Source organism: Arachis hypogaea, chromosome 20, assembly GCF_003086295.3.
Source record: "Arachis hypogaea cultivar Tifrunner chromosome 20, arahy.Tifrunner.gnm2.J5K5, whole genome shotgun sequence".
Taxonomy (NCBI): Eukaryota; Viridiplantae; Streptophyta; class Magnoliopsida; order Fabales; family Fabaceae; genus Arachis; species Arachis hypogaea.
The window spans coordinates 80,725,997-80,740,849 of NC_092055.1; the positions used below are offsets into that span (position 1 = coordinate 80,725,997).

Consider the following 14,853-nt stretch of genomic DNA (forward strand, 5'->3'; position numbering starts at 1 on the left):
ATTTTGAGCTGAAACCTCAATTAGTTTCTCTGATGCAGCAGAACTGCAAGTTTCATGGACTTCCATCTGAAGATCCTTTTCAGTTCTTAACTGAATTCTTGCAGATATGTGATACTGTTAAGACTAATGGAGTAGATCCTGAAGTCTACAGGCTCATGCTTTTCCCTTTTGCTGTAAGAGACAGAGCTAGATTATGGTTGGATTCTCAACCCAAAGACAGCCTGAACTCTTGGGATAAGCTGGTCACGGCTTTCTTAGCCAAGTACTTTCCTCCTCAAAAGCTGAGCAAGCTTAGAGCTGATGTTCAAACCTTCAGACAGAAAGAAGGTAAATCCCTCTATGAAGCTTGGGAAAGATACAAACAGTTGACCAAAAAGTGTCCTTCTGACATGCTTTCAGAATGGACCATCCTGGATATATTTTATGATGGTTTATTTGAGCTATCAAAGATGTCACTGGACACTTCTGCAGGTGGATCCATTCACCTAAAGAAAACGCCTGCAGAAGCTCAAGAACTTATTGACATGGTTGCTAATAACCAGTTCATGTACACTTCTAAAAGGAATCCTGTGAGTAATGGGACGCCTATGAAGAAGGGAGTTCTTGAAGTTGATACTCTGAATGCCATATTGGCTCAGAACAAAATATTGACTCAGCAAGTCAATATGATTTCTCAGAGTCTGAATGGAATGCAAGCTGCATCCAACAGTACTCAAGAGGCTTCTCCTGAAGAAGAAGCTTATGATCCAGAGAACCCTGCAATAGCAGAGGTAAATTACTTAGGTGAACCTTATGGAAACACCTATAACTCAACATGGAGAAATCATCCAAATTTCTCATGGAAGGATCAAAATCCCCAACAAGGCTTTAATAATGGTGGAAGAAACAGGTTTAGCAATAGCAAGCCTTTTCCATCATCAACTCAGCAACAGACAGAGAACTCTGAACAAAATGCTTCTAATTTAGCAAATCTAGTCTCTGATCTATCTAAGGCCACTGTAAGTTTCATGAATGAAACAAGGTCTTCCATTAGAAATCTGGAAGCACAAGTGGGCCAGCTGAGTAAAAGGATCACTGAAATCCCTCCTAGTACTCTCCCAAGCAATACAGAAGAGAATCCAAAAGGAGAGTGCAAGGCCATTGACATAAGCGCCATGGCCGAACCTGTGAGGAGAGGAGAAGACGTGAATCCCAAGGAGGAAGACCTCCTGGGACGTCCAGTGATCAATAAGGAGCTTCCCTCTGAGGAATCAAAGGAATCTGAGACTCATCTAGAGACCATAGAGATTCCATTGAACCTCCTTATGCCCTTCATGAGCTCTGATGAGTATTCCTCTTCTGAAGAGAATGAGGATGTCACTGAAGAGCAAACTGCCAAGTTTCTTGGTGCAATCATGAAGCTGAATGCCAAGTTATTTGGCATTGATACTTGGGAAGTTGAACCTCCCTTGTTCATCAATGAACTAAGTGATCTGGATCAACTGACATTGCCTCAGAAGAGACAGGATCCTGGGAAGTTCATAATACCCTGTACCATAGGCACCATGATCTTTAAAGCTCTGTGTGACCTTGGTTCAGGGATAAACCTCATGCCCCTCTCTGTAATAGAGAAACTGGGAATCTATGGGGTGCAAGCTACTAAAATCACACTAGAGATGGCAGACAGCTCAAGAAGACAGGCTTATGGACAAGTAGAAGATGTATTAGTAAAGGTTGAGGGCCTTTACATACCTACTGATTTCATAATCCTGGATACTGGAAAGGAAGAGGATGAATCCATCATCCTAGGAAGACCTTTCCTAGGCACAGCAAGAGCTGTGATTAATGTTGACAGAGGTGAAATAGTCCTTCAATGGAATGAGAACTCCCTTGTATTCAAAACTCAAGGATCTCCCTCTGCAACCATGGAGAGGAAGCAAAAAGAGCTTCTCTCCAAGCAGAGTCAACCAGAGCCCCCACAGTCAAACTCTAAGTTTGGTGTTGGGAGGCCACAACCAAACTCTAATTTTGGTGTTGAACTCCCATATCCAAACTCTAAGTTTGGTGTTGGAGAGTCTCAACAAAGCTCTGCACATCTGTGAGGCTCCATGAGAGCCTACTGTCAAGCTATTGACATTAAAGAAGCGCTTGTCGGGAGGCAACCCAATGTTTATCTAATCCTTATTTTTATTGTTTTTCATGTTTTCTTAGGTTCATGATCATGTGGAGTCACAAAATAAATATAAAAATTGAAAACGGAATCAAAAACAGCAGAAGAAAAATCACACCCTGGAGGAGCATCTGTCTGGCGTTCAAACGCCAGAACAGAGCATAGTTCTGGCGCTGAACGCCCAGAATGGGAGCATCCTGGTGCTGAATGCCCAGAACAAGCATGGTTCTGGCGTTCAACGCCAGAAATGGCAGCAAAGGGGCGTTGAACGCCCAAAATGGGCACCAACCTGGCACTGAACGCCCAGAGTTGTGTGCAAGGGCATTTTACATGCCTAAATTGGTGCAGGGATGTAAATGCCTTGACACCTCAGGATCTGTGGACCCCACAGGATCATCTCAGGATCTGTGGACCCCACAGGATCCCCACCTACCTCATCATCTCTCTTTCCATTCATGATCATCCCTTCTTTTTTTCCATTTACCACTCACATCCATACACCCACTACCTTCAAAAATTCAACATCTCTCTCCCACCCAATCCCACCCATATGGCCGAATACACACTTCCATCCATCTCCTCCATATCTTCTTCTTATTCTTCTATTCTTTCTTCTTTTGCTCGAGGGCGAGCAACATTCTAAGTTTGGTGTGGTAAAAGCATAGCTTTTTTGTTTTTTTCCATAACCATTGATGGCACCTAAGGCCAGAGAAACCTCTAGAAAGAGGAAAGGGAAGATAAAAGCTTCCACATCCGACTCATGGGAGATGGAAAGGTTCATCTCCAAAGCCTATCAAGACCACTTCTATGATGTTGTGGCCAAGAAGAAGGTGATCCCTGAGGTCCCTTTCAAACTCAAAAGAAATGAGTATCCGGAGATCCGACATGAAATTCAAAGAAGAGGTTGGGAAGTTCTAACAAATCCCATCCAACAAGTCGGCATCCTAATGGTTCAAGAGTTCTATGCCAATGCATGGATTACCAAGAACCATGATCAAAGTAAGAACCCAGATCCAAAGAACTATGTTACAATGGTTCGGGGGAAATGCTTAGATTTTAGTCCGGAAAATGTGAGGTTGGCGTTCAATTTGCAATACATGGGAGAGAACGCACGCCCCTACACAAGGAGAGTCAACTTTGATCAAAGGTTGGACCAAATCCTTATGGACATATGTGTAGAAGGAGCTCAATGGAAAGTTGACTCCAAAGGCAAGCCGGTTCAACTAAGAAGATTGGACCTCAAGCCTATAGCTAGAGGATGGTTGGAGTTTATTCAATGCTCAATCATTCCCACTAGCAACCGGTCTGAAGTTACTATAGACCGGGCCATCATGATCCATAGCATCATGACTGGAGAAGAGGTGGAAGTTCATGAGATTATACCTCAAGAACTCTACAAGGTGGCTGACAAGTCCTCCACCATGGCAAGGTTAGCCTTTCCTCACCTCATCTGCCACCTATGCAATTCGGCTGGGATTGACATAGAGGGAGATATCCTCATCAAAGAGGACAAGCCCATCACTAAGAAAAAGATGGAGCAAGCAAGAGAGCCCAGTCATGGAGCTCAAGAGGCGCAAGAAGCTCATTTCCATGAGATCCCTGAGATGCCTCAAATGCACTTTCCCCCACAAAATTATTGGGAGCAAATCAACACCTCCCTAGGAGAATTGAGTTCCAATATGGGACAACTAAGGGTGGAACATCAAGAGCACTCCATCATGCTTCATGAAATAAGAGAAGATCAAAAAGCAATGAGGGAGGAGCAACAAAGACAAGGAAGAGACATAGAAGAGCTCAAGGACATCATTGGTTCCTCAAGAAGGAAACGCCACCATCACTAAGGTGGATTCATTCCTTGTTCTTGCTTTCTCTGTTTTTCGTTTTCTATGTTATGTGCCTATCTGTGTTTGTGTCTTCATTACATGATCATTAGTAGTTAGTAACTTTGTCTTAAAGTTATGAATGTCCTATGAATCCATCACCTCTCTTAAATGAAAAATGTTTTAATTCAAAAGAACAAGAAGTACATGAGTTTCAAATTTATCCTTGAACTTAGCTTAATTATATTGATGTGGTGACAATGCTTCTTGTTTTCTGAATGTATGCTTGAACAGTGTATATATCTTTTGAAGTTGTTGTTTAAGAATGTTAAATATGTTGGCTCTTGAAAGAATGATGACTAGGAGACATGTTATTTGATAATCTGAAAAATCATAAAAATGATTCTTGAAGCAAGAAAAAGCAGCAAAGAACAAAGCTTGCAGAAAAAAAAAATAAAAAATAGGCAAAAAAAAAAATAGGAAGAAAAAGAAAAAGCAAGCAGAAAAAGCCAATAACCCTTAAAACCAAAAGGCAAGGGCAAATAAAAAGGATCCCAAGGCTTTGAGCATCAGTGGATAGGAGGGCCTAAAGGAATAAAATCCTGGTCTAAGCGGCTAAACCAAGCTGTCCCTAACCATGTGCTTGTGGCGTGTAGGTGTCAAGTGAAAACTTGAGACTGAGCGGTTAAAGTCAAGGTCCAAAGCAAAAAAGAGAGTGTGCTTAAGAACCCTGGACACCTCTAATTGGGGACTTTAGCAAAGCTGAGTCACAATCTGAAAAGGTTCACCCAGTTATGTGTCTGTGGCATTTATGTATCCGGTGGTAATACTGGAAAACAAAGTGCTTAGGGCCACGGCCAAGACTCATAAAGAAGCTGTGTTCAAGAATCATCATACTGAACTAGGAGAATCAATAACACTATCTGAAATCTGAGTTCTTATAGATGCCAATCATTCTGAACCTCAATGGATGAAGTGAGATGCCAAAACTATTCAAGAGGCAAAAAGCTATAAGTCCCGCTCATATGATTGAAAGCTCTGTTTCATTGATAGTTTGGAATTTATAGTATATTCTCTTCTTTTTATCTTATTTGATTTTCAGTTGCTTGGGGACAAGCAACAAATTAAGTTTGGTGTTGTGATGAGCGGATAATTTATACGCTTTTTGACATTTTTTTTAGTATGTTTTTAGTAGGATCTAGTTACTTTTAGGGATGTTTTCATTAGTTTTTATGTTAAATTCACATTTCTGGACTTTACTATGAGTTTGTGTGTTTTTCTGTGATTTCAGGTATTTTCTGGCTGAAATTGAGGGACTTGAGCAAAAATCAGATTCAGAGGTTGAAGAAGGACTGCTGATGCTGTTGGATTCTGACCTCCCTGCACTCAAAGTGGATTTTCTGGAGCTACAGAACTCGAAATGGCGCGCTTCCAATTGCGTTGGAAAGTAGACATCCAGGGCTTTCCAGAAATATATAATAGTCCATACTTTGGCCAAGAATGGACGACGTAAACTGGCGTTCAACGCCAGCCTTCTACCCAAATCTGGCGTCCAGCGCCAGAAAAGGATCCAAAACCAGAGTTGAACGCCCAAACTGGCACAGAAACTGGCGTTCAACTCCACAAATGGCCTCTGCACGTGAAACACTCAGGCTCAGCCCAAACACACACCAAGTGGGCCCAGGAAGTGGATTTATGCATCAATTACTTACTCATGTAAACCCTAGTAGCTAGTTTATTATAAATAGGACCTCTTACTATTGTTTTAGACGTCTTTTTGACCATCTTTGGATTACCTTATGATCCTTTGATCACGTTTTAGGGGGCTGGCCATCTCGGCCATGCCTGGACCTTCACTTATGTATTTTCATACGGTAGAGTTTCTACACTCCATAGATTAAGGTGTGGAGCTCTGCTGTTCCTCAAAGATTAATGCAAAGTACTTCTGTTTTCTATTCAATTCTTCTTATTTCGCTTCTAAGATATCCATTCACACCCAAGAACGTGATGAAGTTGATGATTATGTGTGACGCTCATCATCCTTCTCCCTTATGAACGCGTGCCTGACAAACACTTCTGTTCTACATGAATTAAGCTAGAATGAGTATCTCTTAGATCTCCTAACCAGAATCTTCGTGGCGTAAGCTAGAATGATGGCGGCATTCAAGAGAATCCGGAAGGTCTAAACCTTGTCTGTGGTATTCTGAGTAGGATTCAATGATTGAATGACTGTGACGAGCTTCAAACTCGCGAGTGCTAGGCGTTAGTGACAGACGCAAAAGGAGGGTGAATCCTATTCCAGCATGATCGGGAACCGACAGATGAATAGCCGTGCCGTGACAGGGTGCGTGAGCATATTATTCACTGAGAGGAGGGGATGTAGCCACTGACAACGGTGATGCCCTTGCATAAAGCCAGCCATGGAAAGGAGTAAGACTGATTGGATGAAGATAGCAGGAAAGCATAGGTTCAGAGGAACGAAAAGTATCTCCATTCGCTTATCTGAAATTCCTACCAATGATTTACATAAGTACCTCTATCCCTATCTTATTATATAATATTCGAAAACACCATTATCACTTTATATCTACCTGACTGAGATTTACAAGGTGACCATAGCTTGCTTCATACCAACAATCTCCGTGGGATTCGACCCTTACTCACGTAAGGTATTACTTGGACGACCCAGTGCACTTGCTGGTTAGTTGTATCGAAGTTGTGACAGACTGTAAAACTAGATCAGAGTATCTGGCCTAAGAAGCCATTACTAGAGATCACAATTTCGTGCACTAGTAGTGTAACTGCTGCCTATGAGAACTTGAGGGAACAAGTTCGGGTTATTGCTCCCGAGGCCGACCTGACCCTCTTTAGCTTGGAGAACGTTGTCAGGGATGGCAAGGTTGTCCCTGATGACGAGGATGAGGATGATGTCGATCCTCTCCCTGTAGCCTCTACCAAGGTATCGACTTCTGCTGTCCTTGCCGAGGTTGGTCCTCCCGCTTCTGACCCCGACTGCCAGATCTTGAACCGGGATGATGGTACTGTAGATGCCGTTCCTCTCCAGAGTCGGCCTCTGTCTCCTCGGCCTGATGCTGCTAAAAAATCTTCTGACCCTTAGTTTTAACTTTATTCTGGATATGTAGTTGGCCCGGCTTGTGGGCTTTTTTAAACTCTTTATGTTTTGTTAATTGCTGACACTTTCCCGTTGCTTGCCTAGCAACTTTTGTTTTTTATGAAAAACAAATGGTAGCATGCTTTAGCTTTTTTGAGATAGGTTTTGGTGGCCTCCGAGGCTTTTATAACCTTGTGGATGATATCGCGCTTTTTGTGCTTGACTTGGTGTCTCTTTTTGGATTGCTTTGTACTTTGTATCTTGAATCCTTTGTGGTTGTGACTAGGTAGGTCTAACTTGATTCTTGGTTCGTTCTCGCTCCGGCTTGTATTTCTGATGATTTGTAACCGATTTCTTCAAGTTAGTCCTCCGAGTTGTTTTCGCAGTCCTTTTCTAAGTTATCTTTGTAATCCCTTTCCTGGATCTTTATCGGATATCTTCCCGGGATTACTTTCATAACTTTTTTAGTAGTAGGAGTCCGACTTCATTATATCGGTCTCCTTTAAGTTATTTTTGTAATCCTCTTTCTTGGATCTTTGTCAGGTCTCTTTCAGGGATTGCTTTGATAACTTTCCAGTTGTAGGAGTCCGACCTGGTTATATCGGTCTCCTTTAAGTTATTTTTGTAATCCTCTTTCTTGGATCTTTGTCCGATCTCTTTCAGGGATTGCTTTGATAACTTTCCAGTTGTAGGAGTCCGACTTGGTTATATCGGTCTCCTTTAAGTTATTTGTAGTCCTCTTTCTTGGATCTTTGTTAGATCTATTTCAGGGACTATTTTGATAACTTTTGAGTAGTAGGAGTCCGACTTGGTTATATCGGTCTCCTCTAAGTTATTTGTAGTCCTCTTTCTTAGATCTTTGTCAGATCTCTTTCAGGGACTATTTTGATAACTTTTGAGTAGTAGGAGTCCGACTTGGTTATATCGGTCTCCTTTAAGTTATTTGTAGTCCTCTTTCTTTGATATTTGTCAGATCTCTTTCAGGGACTACTTTGATAACTTCTCATTTTGGGCTGACTTTGTCGTGTCGAGCCCTTCTAAGTTAAAGTAATCCTCTTTAATAGGGTTGGCCAGACCTCTTTCCAGGGTTTACTTATAACTTGGATTGACTTGGTCCGACTTCTCAACGTCGGCCAGTCTTTAAGTTATTATTTTAGCAATCCGTAAGACCTCGTCAGGTTCTTTTTTGGATCACTTTCGATAACTTCTTACATTATTCTGTTTTCATCTTTGCCGATTTGTAAAAAGTGGTTGTCATCTCTAGATCGTCCTTTGGGTGAATCGCGTTTTCACCTTTATCGGACGGTTGTCTTTATCGTGATCGTGCAGTGAAATTGTTTTTCACTTTCTGCCGATCTGTTGCTTTATAATCGGATGATGAATGCTTTAGATTAATGTGTCTTGAAATCTTTGTAGAATATCTAAAATATATTTTATTTAAAGGAAAGGTGCAAATATATACATATGGGATTGTCTGAGTCTCAACTTGGTGCCTAATTAAAAAACCTTTTCAGGAAAAAGAGTGCATCCAATGATGAGATCTTTTGTCTTTTCTAACTGTAGTACCTTCTTAGGTTGCAAGCGTGCCATGACCTGGGAAGCTCTCGTCTATCGAGTTCAGACAGCCTGTAGTAGCCCTTTCCAAGTACTTCTATAATTCGGTAGGGTCCTTTCCAATTTGCTGCCAGCTTTCCCTCTCCTGGTCGAGTTGTTCCGATATCATTTCGGATTAGGATGAGATCATTTTCTGTGAAATTTCTCGACACTACCCTTTGACCTGGTTATTGAATATGGAACCCCAAACCTTGTGACAATGTTTCGATATAAGAATTTCCGGCTTCTTTGAGCGGTGGCATTGGCTAGGGGCTCTGCCTCAATCCACTTTGTAAAGTAATCTACTCCCACTATGAGAAATTTAACTTGTCCTGATCCCTGTGGGAAAGGGCCGAGAAGATCGAGTCCCCATTTTGCAAACGGCCAAGGCGAAGTCACGCTGATGAGCTCTTCTGGCGGGGCGATGTGAAAGTTGGCATGTTTTTGACATGGTGGACATGTCTTTACAAATTCTGTGGCTTCTTTCTGTAGAGTTGGCCAATAAAATCCTGTCCGGAGTACTTTTTTGGCGAGGGCTCGTGCTCCGAGATGATTGCCACAAATGCCGTCGTGTATTTCTTCTAGCACTTCCCTTGTGTTGGAGGTCGGCACACATTTTAATAAAGGTATTGAGATTCCTCTTTTGCACAGAATGTTGTTTATGATGGTGTACTACTGTGCCTCCCATTTTAGCTTCTTTGCCTCCTTTTCTTCTGCGGGGAGTGTTCCTTCTTTAAGGTAGTTGATTATGGGGGTCATCCATCCTTGGTCCTGACTTGTTATGGCCAGGACTTTTTCCTCTTCTGAGATTGACGGGTTTTGCAACATTTCCTGGATGAGGCTTCTATTGTTGCCCTTGGTTTGGTGCTGGCTAGTTTTGAGAGTGCATTAGCTCGGGCATTTTGTTCGCGGGGTATGTGGCAGATCTTATATTCCCCGATTTGTTCGAGTAGTTCCTTGGTTTTATCCAAATATTTTTTCATGGTGGGGTCTTTGGCTTGGTAGCTCCCTGTTATTTGTGATGTGACCACTTGTGAATCACTGTAAATGTTGAGTTTTTGAGCTCCGACCTCTTTAGCCAGCTTCAAACCAGCTAATAATGCTTCATATTTCGCTTGGTTATTGGAGGCCGGGAACTCGAACTTGAGGGAGAGCTCAACTTGGGTTCCTTGGTTGCTTTCTATTATCACGCCTGCGCCGCTTCTAGTTTTATTTGAGGAACCGTCCACGTAGAGATTCCATTCTGTGGGAGTTTCCAGGGTATCTGTGAATTCTGCAATAAAGTCGGCCAGATACTGTGATTTGATGGCCGTCCGAGCTTCATATTGGAGGTCGAATTCTGACAACTCGACTGCCCATTGTAGAATTCTGCCTGCTAAATCTGTTTTCTGCAATATTCCTTTTCTAGGCTGGTTAGTTCTAACCTTAATGGTGTGAGCCTGGAAGTACGGGCGGAGTCGTCGAGATGTTAGGATGAGAGTATAGGCAAATTTTTCTATTTTCTGGTAGTTCAGCTCGGATCCCTGTAGTTCTTTGCTAATGAAGTAGACGGGTTGTTGCCCATTTTCGTCTTCTCTGACTAGTGCTGAGGCTATCGCTCGGCTTCCTACTGCGAGATCTAATATGAGTGGTTCTCCTTCTCATGGTCGAGATAGGATAGGTGGCCGTCCTAAGAACTCCTTGAAGTCTTGGAGAGTGATAAACCCCGATTTCGTGGTTTATCTTGTGCTCATTTTGGGAGATTTTATCAATAATTCTCACACTTATTCACAAGAAATGCATGGTTTTGTGTTCACTTCCCAATATTGCTCTATGATGAGAAACATGCTTGTTTTACCTTGAATTTGCCATATTTTAACCCTCTTCTATTGTCATTCGATGCCGTGATATCTTTGTTGAGTAATTTCAGGAGTTATAGGTTAGGATTGACTCCACGCGCATCGGCGCACATGAAGAATTGAAGTATTGGAAGCAGCAGCATCGGCACGTCCGCGCACTCTACGCGCTCGCGTGGGTGGGACTGGATAGAAGCGGCGGGCAAGGATGGACGTATCCGTGCAGATTGGGAAATTTCCATCGATGCACACGCGCAACTGGCGCGCACACGTGGATCACAAAAGTTATCGGCACGCGCGCACGCATGGCGCGCACGCGTGGGAAGCTGCACGTGACCTCATTAAGAGAAATCGTGCCTGGCGATTTCTGAGGCCAAGAAGGCCCAATTTCAAGCTGTTTCTGCATGGAAAAGACCCAAGAATGCTGAGGGGAAAGGAGGAGAGAGTCATTTTTGGAAAAGAGACATTATTTTGAGAGTTTTTCTTGGTTCTTGGGATGATTCTAGAGAAAGAAACCATTGTTCCTCTCTAGATCTAGTTTCCATTTTGATTTTTCCTTGTTGATTTGTGAATTGGATTTTGTTGATTACAGTTTTAATTGTTCAATTTAATTTCCTTGCTATAATCTCTCTTACATCTAGTGATAGTTTTATGATTCTTGTTAATTGTTATTCTACCCATTTCATGAATATTGTGAATCTTGTTTTGTTGATGTTACATTGATGATTTCTATGTTTAATCTTGTTGATTGTTTAATTGTATGTTGATCATTGTTAGTGGGTATTTGTAGAATTCAATTTAATTACTATTTTGAACATGTCTTTCATAAGCGCTTACCAAGTGTTTGATGAATTGTTTACTTTGATTATGGAGTAGTTTTTCACACTCTTGGCCTAGGTCAAGGGAATTGGGTAAACTTGAGTCATTGGGTCTAATGGATTTGATGATTTGGGAGCCCTAGGTGGTCAATTTGATACTCATTGACGCCAACCCACTACTAATCTAATTAGTAGGTAGGTTGGGACTTATGGGTTGATGTGGCCAGGGCCATTTGACGTACTTCAAGTTTAGGGGTAGATATCACGTACTTAAGACTTGGGAGTAGACTTAATGAGCTTGGTTCCTCATAATTGTCAAGATGAAGTGTTGGACAAGGATTGTGACCCCAATTCCCATGCCTAGCCAAGAGTTGTTTTTAGCATTCATATTTGAAAACCGATTTCCAATTTCACGTATCTTAGAAGTAGTTATTCGTTTAGCTTAAGGTAGAATTGAGTAGAATATTGCTTGCTCATTGGAATTGCTTGTTTTTTTGCTTACGTAGTTGAATTCGTTTGTTGCCATTTAAGATTACTTGCTTGTTGAGTTTTCCATTTACTTTTATGTTCATAACTCTCAACCCCAGATTTCTAACCAATGTCGAAGCGCATGTTTGCCCATTCTTCGTGAGACGACCCGAGGTTTGAATACTTCAGTTATTTCTATTGGGGTTGAAATTGTGACAACCAAATCCCTCTTCTAAATTTGACCCCAAGGCTTGTTGTTGGTAGGCTATACTCACAACGAGGTGATATTAAAGAGAAAAATATTACCAATACAACATCCCTTGGTTGCGAGAGCGAGTGTCAAATTTATGGCGCCCTTGCCGGGAAATGGTTGCAACGTATGCCTCGATGTTGGTTATGTGAATATGTGAATATTGTAGATATTTTGCTCTTTCAATACTTAGCTAGAGTTTAAATTTCTTTTGCATTTGTACTATGACTTTCAAGTTTGATGACTCGGTCACAACCGAATTCTAGCTTAGCCAATTTTGATCCCGAGATTGAAAGAACTTTGTTACACACTCGGCAAGCTAGAAGGCGATTGGACTACACGCCTAGTACTTCGGCCTCTCTTGAGGAAAACACCGAATTACTAGACACCGCCGAGGGTGACTTGGAGTCTGTTACTTCCTATTCTTCTGTTGATACTGCTAATACATCTTTGCATCCTACAGGTGAGCCACACATGGCGAAACCACGCCGGATCACTTTGCATGAGCAAGGAGCTCCAGATATCATACTTCAACCGTTACAAGCAAGATATCCTAACCTTGATCCAAACTTTGAGTTGAAGAGTAGCTTGATAAATCTACTTCCTAAGTATCATGGGTTGCCGGGTCAAGACCCCATCCGACATTTGAAGGATTTTCATGTAGCTTGTTCCACGGCTCGAAGGCATGGAGCCGATGAGGTAGCCATCATGGTTTTTGCCTTTCCTTTTTCTCTTGAAGGACAAGCAAAAACATGGTTTTATTCGCTACCGGATGATATTGTGACTAATTGGGATTTCCTGAGAAGAGAGTTTCTTGACAAGTTCTTCCCACCGGAGAAGACCGAATACATCCGGAAAGAGATTTCAGGCATAATGCAAAGAGACCAAGAGAGCGTGTATGAGTATTGGTCTCGGTTCAAGAGGTTATTGGAGTCATGTCCACATCACGGAATGACCACTCGCTTGCTCATTAGCTACTTTATCGGAGGTCTTTGTACGGAAGATAGAAGATAGCTTATCGCCTCTAGTGGCGGGTCCCTTTCGAAAAACAAGACGAAAGGAGAAGCTTGGGATTTGATAAAGGATGTCGCCGAATATACGCAACACGCAAGAGCAAGGAATAACCCCCTTAAGGGTGTGGTAGAACCGTCCCCTTCTGAAGCAAGTCTAACCAAGGCACTTGGGGATATGGCCACCATCCTTACACAAATTCAAAGAGATCAAAGGGAGTATTACTCCATCAAAGCCATCCAAGCCCCTCCTCCGGTTGCTCAACTTGAAGGCCCTCCTAGGATTTGTGGTTTGTGCTCTAGCACCACACATTACACCGACCAATGCCATCAAATTCAAGAGGAACATGCCCTTGTGGTAGCCAATGTGAATTACAACAACCGTCCACCATATCCTTCTCAAGGCCAGAACAACTACCATCAAGGTAGCAATCAACAACAAGGGTGGAGAGATAATTCACAAGGAAACAATCAGAACCAAAGATGGAACAACCCTTCTTCTCACCACAATAACAACCCATCTTCATTCCAATATCACCACAATAACACCAACTACCAAGCCAACCAAAACCAAAACAATTACACCAAGTACCAAACACCACACCATAGACAACAAAACCAAACTCCTATATCTTCCAACAATCAAGTTGATGAGCTTAGAGCTGCTATGGAAAAACGAGATGAGATCAACAAGGCTCAATTTGAGACCTTGAACACTCAGTTGGCTAACCTCACCAACATACTCTCAAAGATGAACATGTCAAACCAACCACCAACTCCCAATAACAACACCACCCAACCATCAAGTTCATCCAACCTTCCATCCCAACCCCAACCAAACCCAAGAGGCGGTCTCAATGCCATTACACTACGGTCGGGGACTACATTGGAGGAAATACCCCCAAAAATCATGGGAGAGATGCATGAGGAAGAGGTAGTTGTTGGAGCTCCACATAAAGAAGAGGTGGTAGACAAAAGGCATGAGGAAGAAGGAGTAAACCTCAAGGAACCCAAGAGGAAAGCCGTAATCGATGAATCAATTCCTATTCCATTTCCTTCCATGGTGAAGAAAGCAAAGAAGACACCGGAATTTGATTTAGACATGCTCCAAGTGTTCAAAAAGGTTGAGGTAACCATACCACTCCTTGACGCTATTCAACAAATCCCCAAGTATGCAAAATTTTTGAAAGACTTGTGTACACACAAGAGTAGAATAGGGGAATTGGAGACCCTATCCTTGGGTAGTTCGATCTCTTCCTTGATGGAACCTATTCCAAGAAAATGTGGTGATCCTGGACCGTGCTTAGTGTCTTGTTGTATTGGTGGATACACTTTTCATGACTGTATGTGTGATCTGGGAGCTTGTGTTAGCATCATGCCGTTTTCCATCTATGGGCGATTGAATTTAGCTCATTTGAAGAAGTCGGCGGCGAGATTTGCCTTAGCCGATAAAAGTGTGATCACAGTAATGGGAATAGCTGAAGATGTACTTGTGGCAATTAAGGATTTGATTTTTCTGGTTGACTTTTACATCCTTGAGATGCCCCCAACAGAAGGTAGAAGCTCATCCTCCGTTCTACTTGGTAGACCTTTCCTCAAAACCTCCAAATTCAAGCTAGATGCTTTTACTGGTATATATTTCTTTGGAGTTGGAGACAAGACTATCAAGTTCAATTTAGAGGAAGCCATGAAACATCCTCCCGAAGAACATTTTATGCTCCGATGCGATATAATCGATGAAGTGGTAGCGAAAGTACAAGAAGAAGATCATGACAAGTCGTGCCACCCCACCGTTGAG

General features: G+C 42.2%; 1 non-coding gene across 1 annotated transcript; it reads right to left on the reverse strand.

The window, feature by feature from the left end:
• Positions 1-287: 287 nt before the first annotated feature.
• On the reverse strand, positions 288-395 carry LOC112788347 (small nucleolar RNA R71). The gene has a single exon (XR_003195714.1). It is a non-coding gene; the product is annotated as a small nucleolar RNA R71 (small nucleolar RNA).
• Between the last annotated feature and the right edge of the window lie 14,458 nt (positions 396-14,853).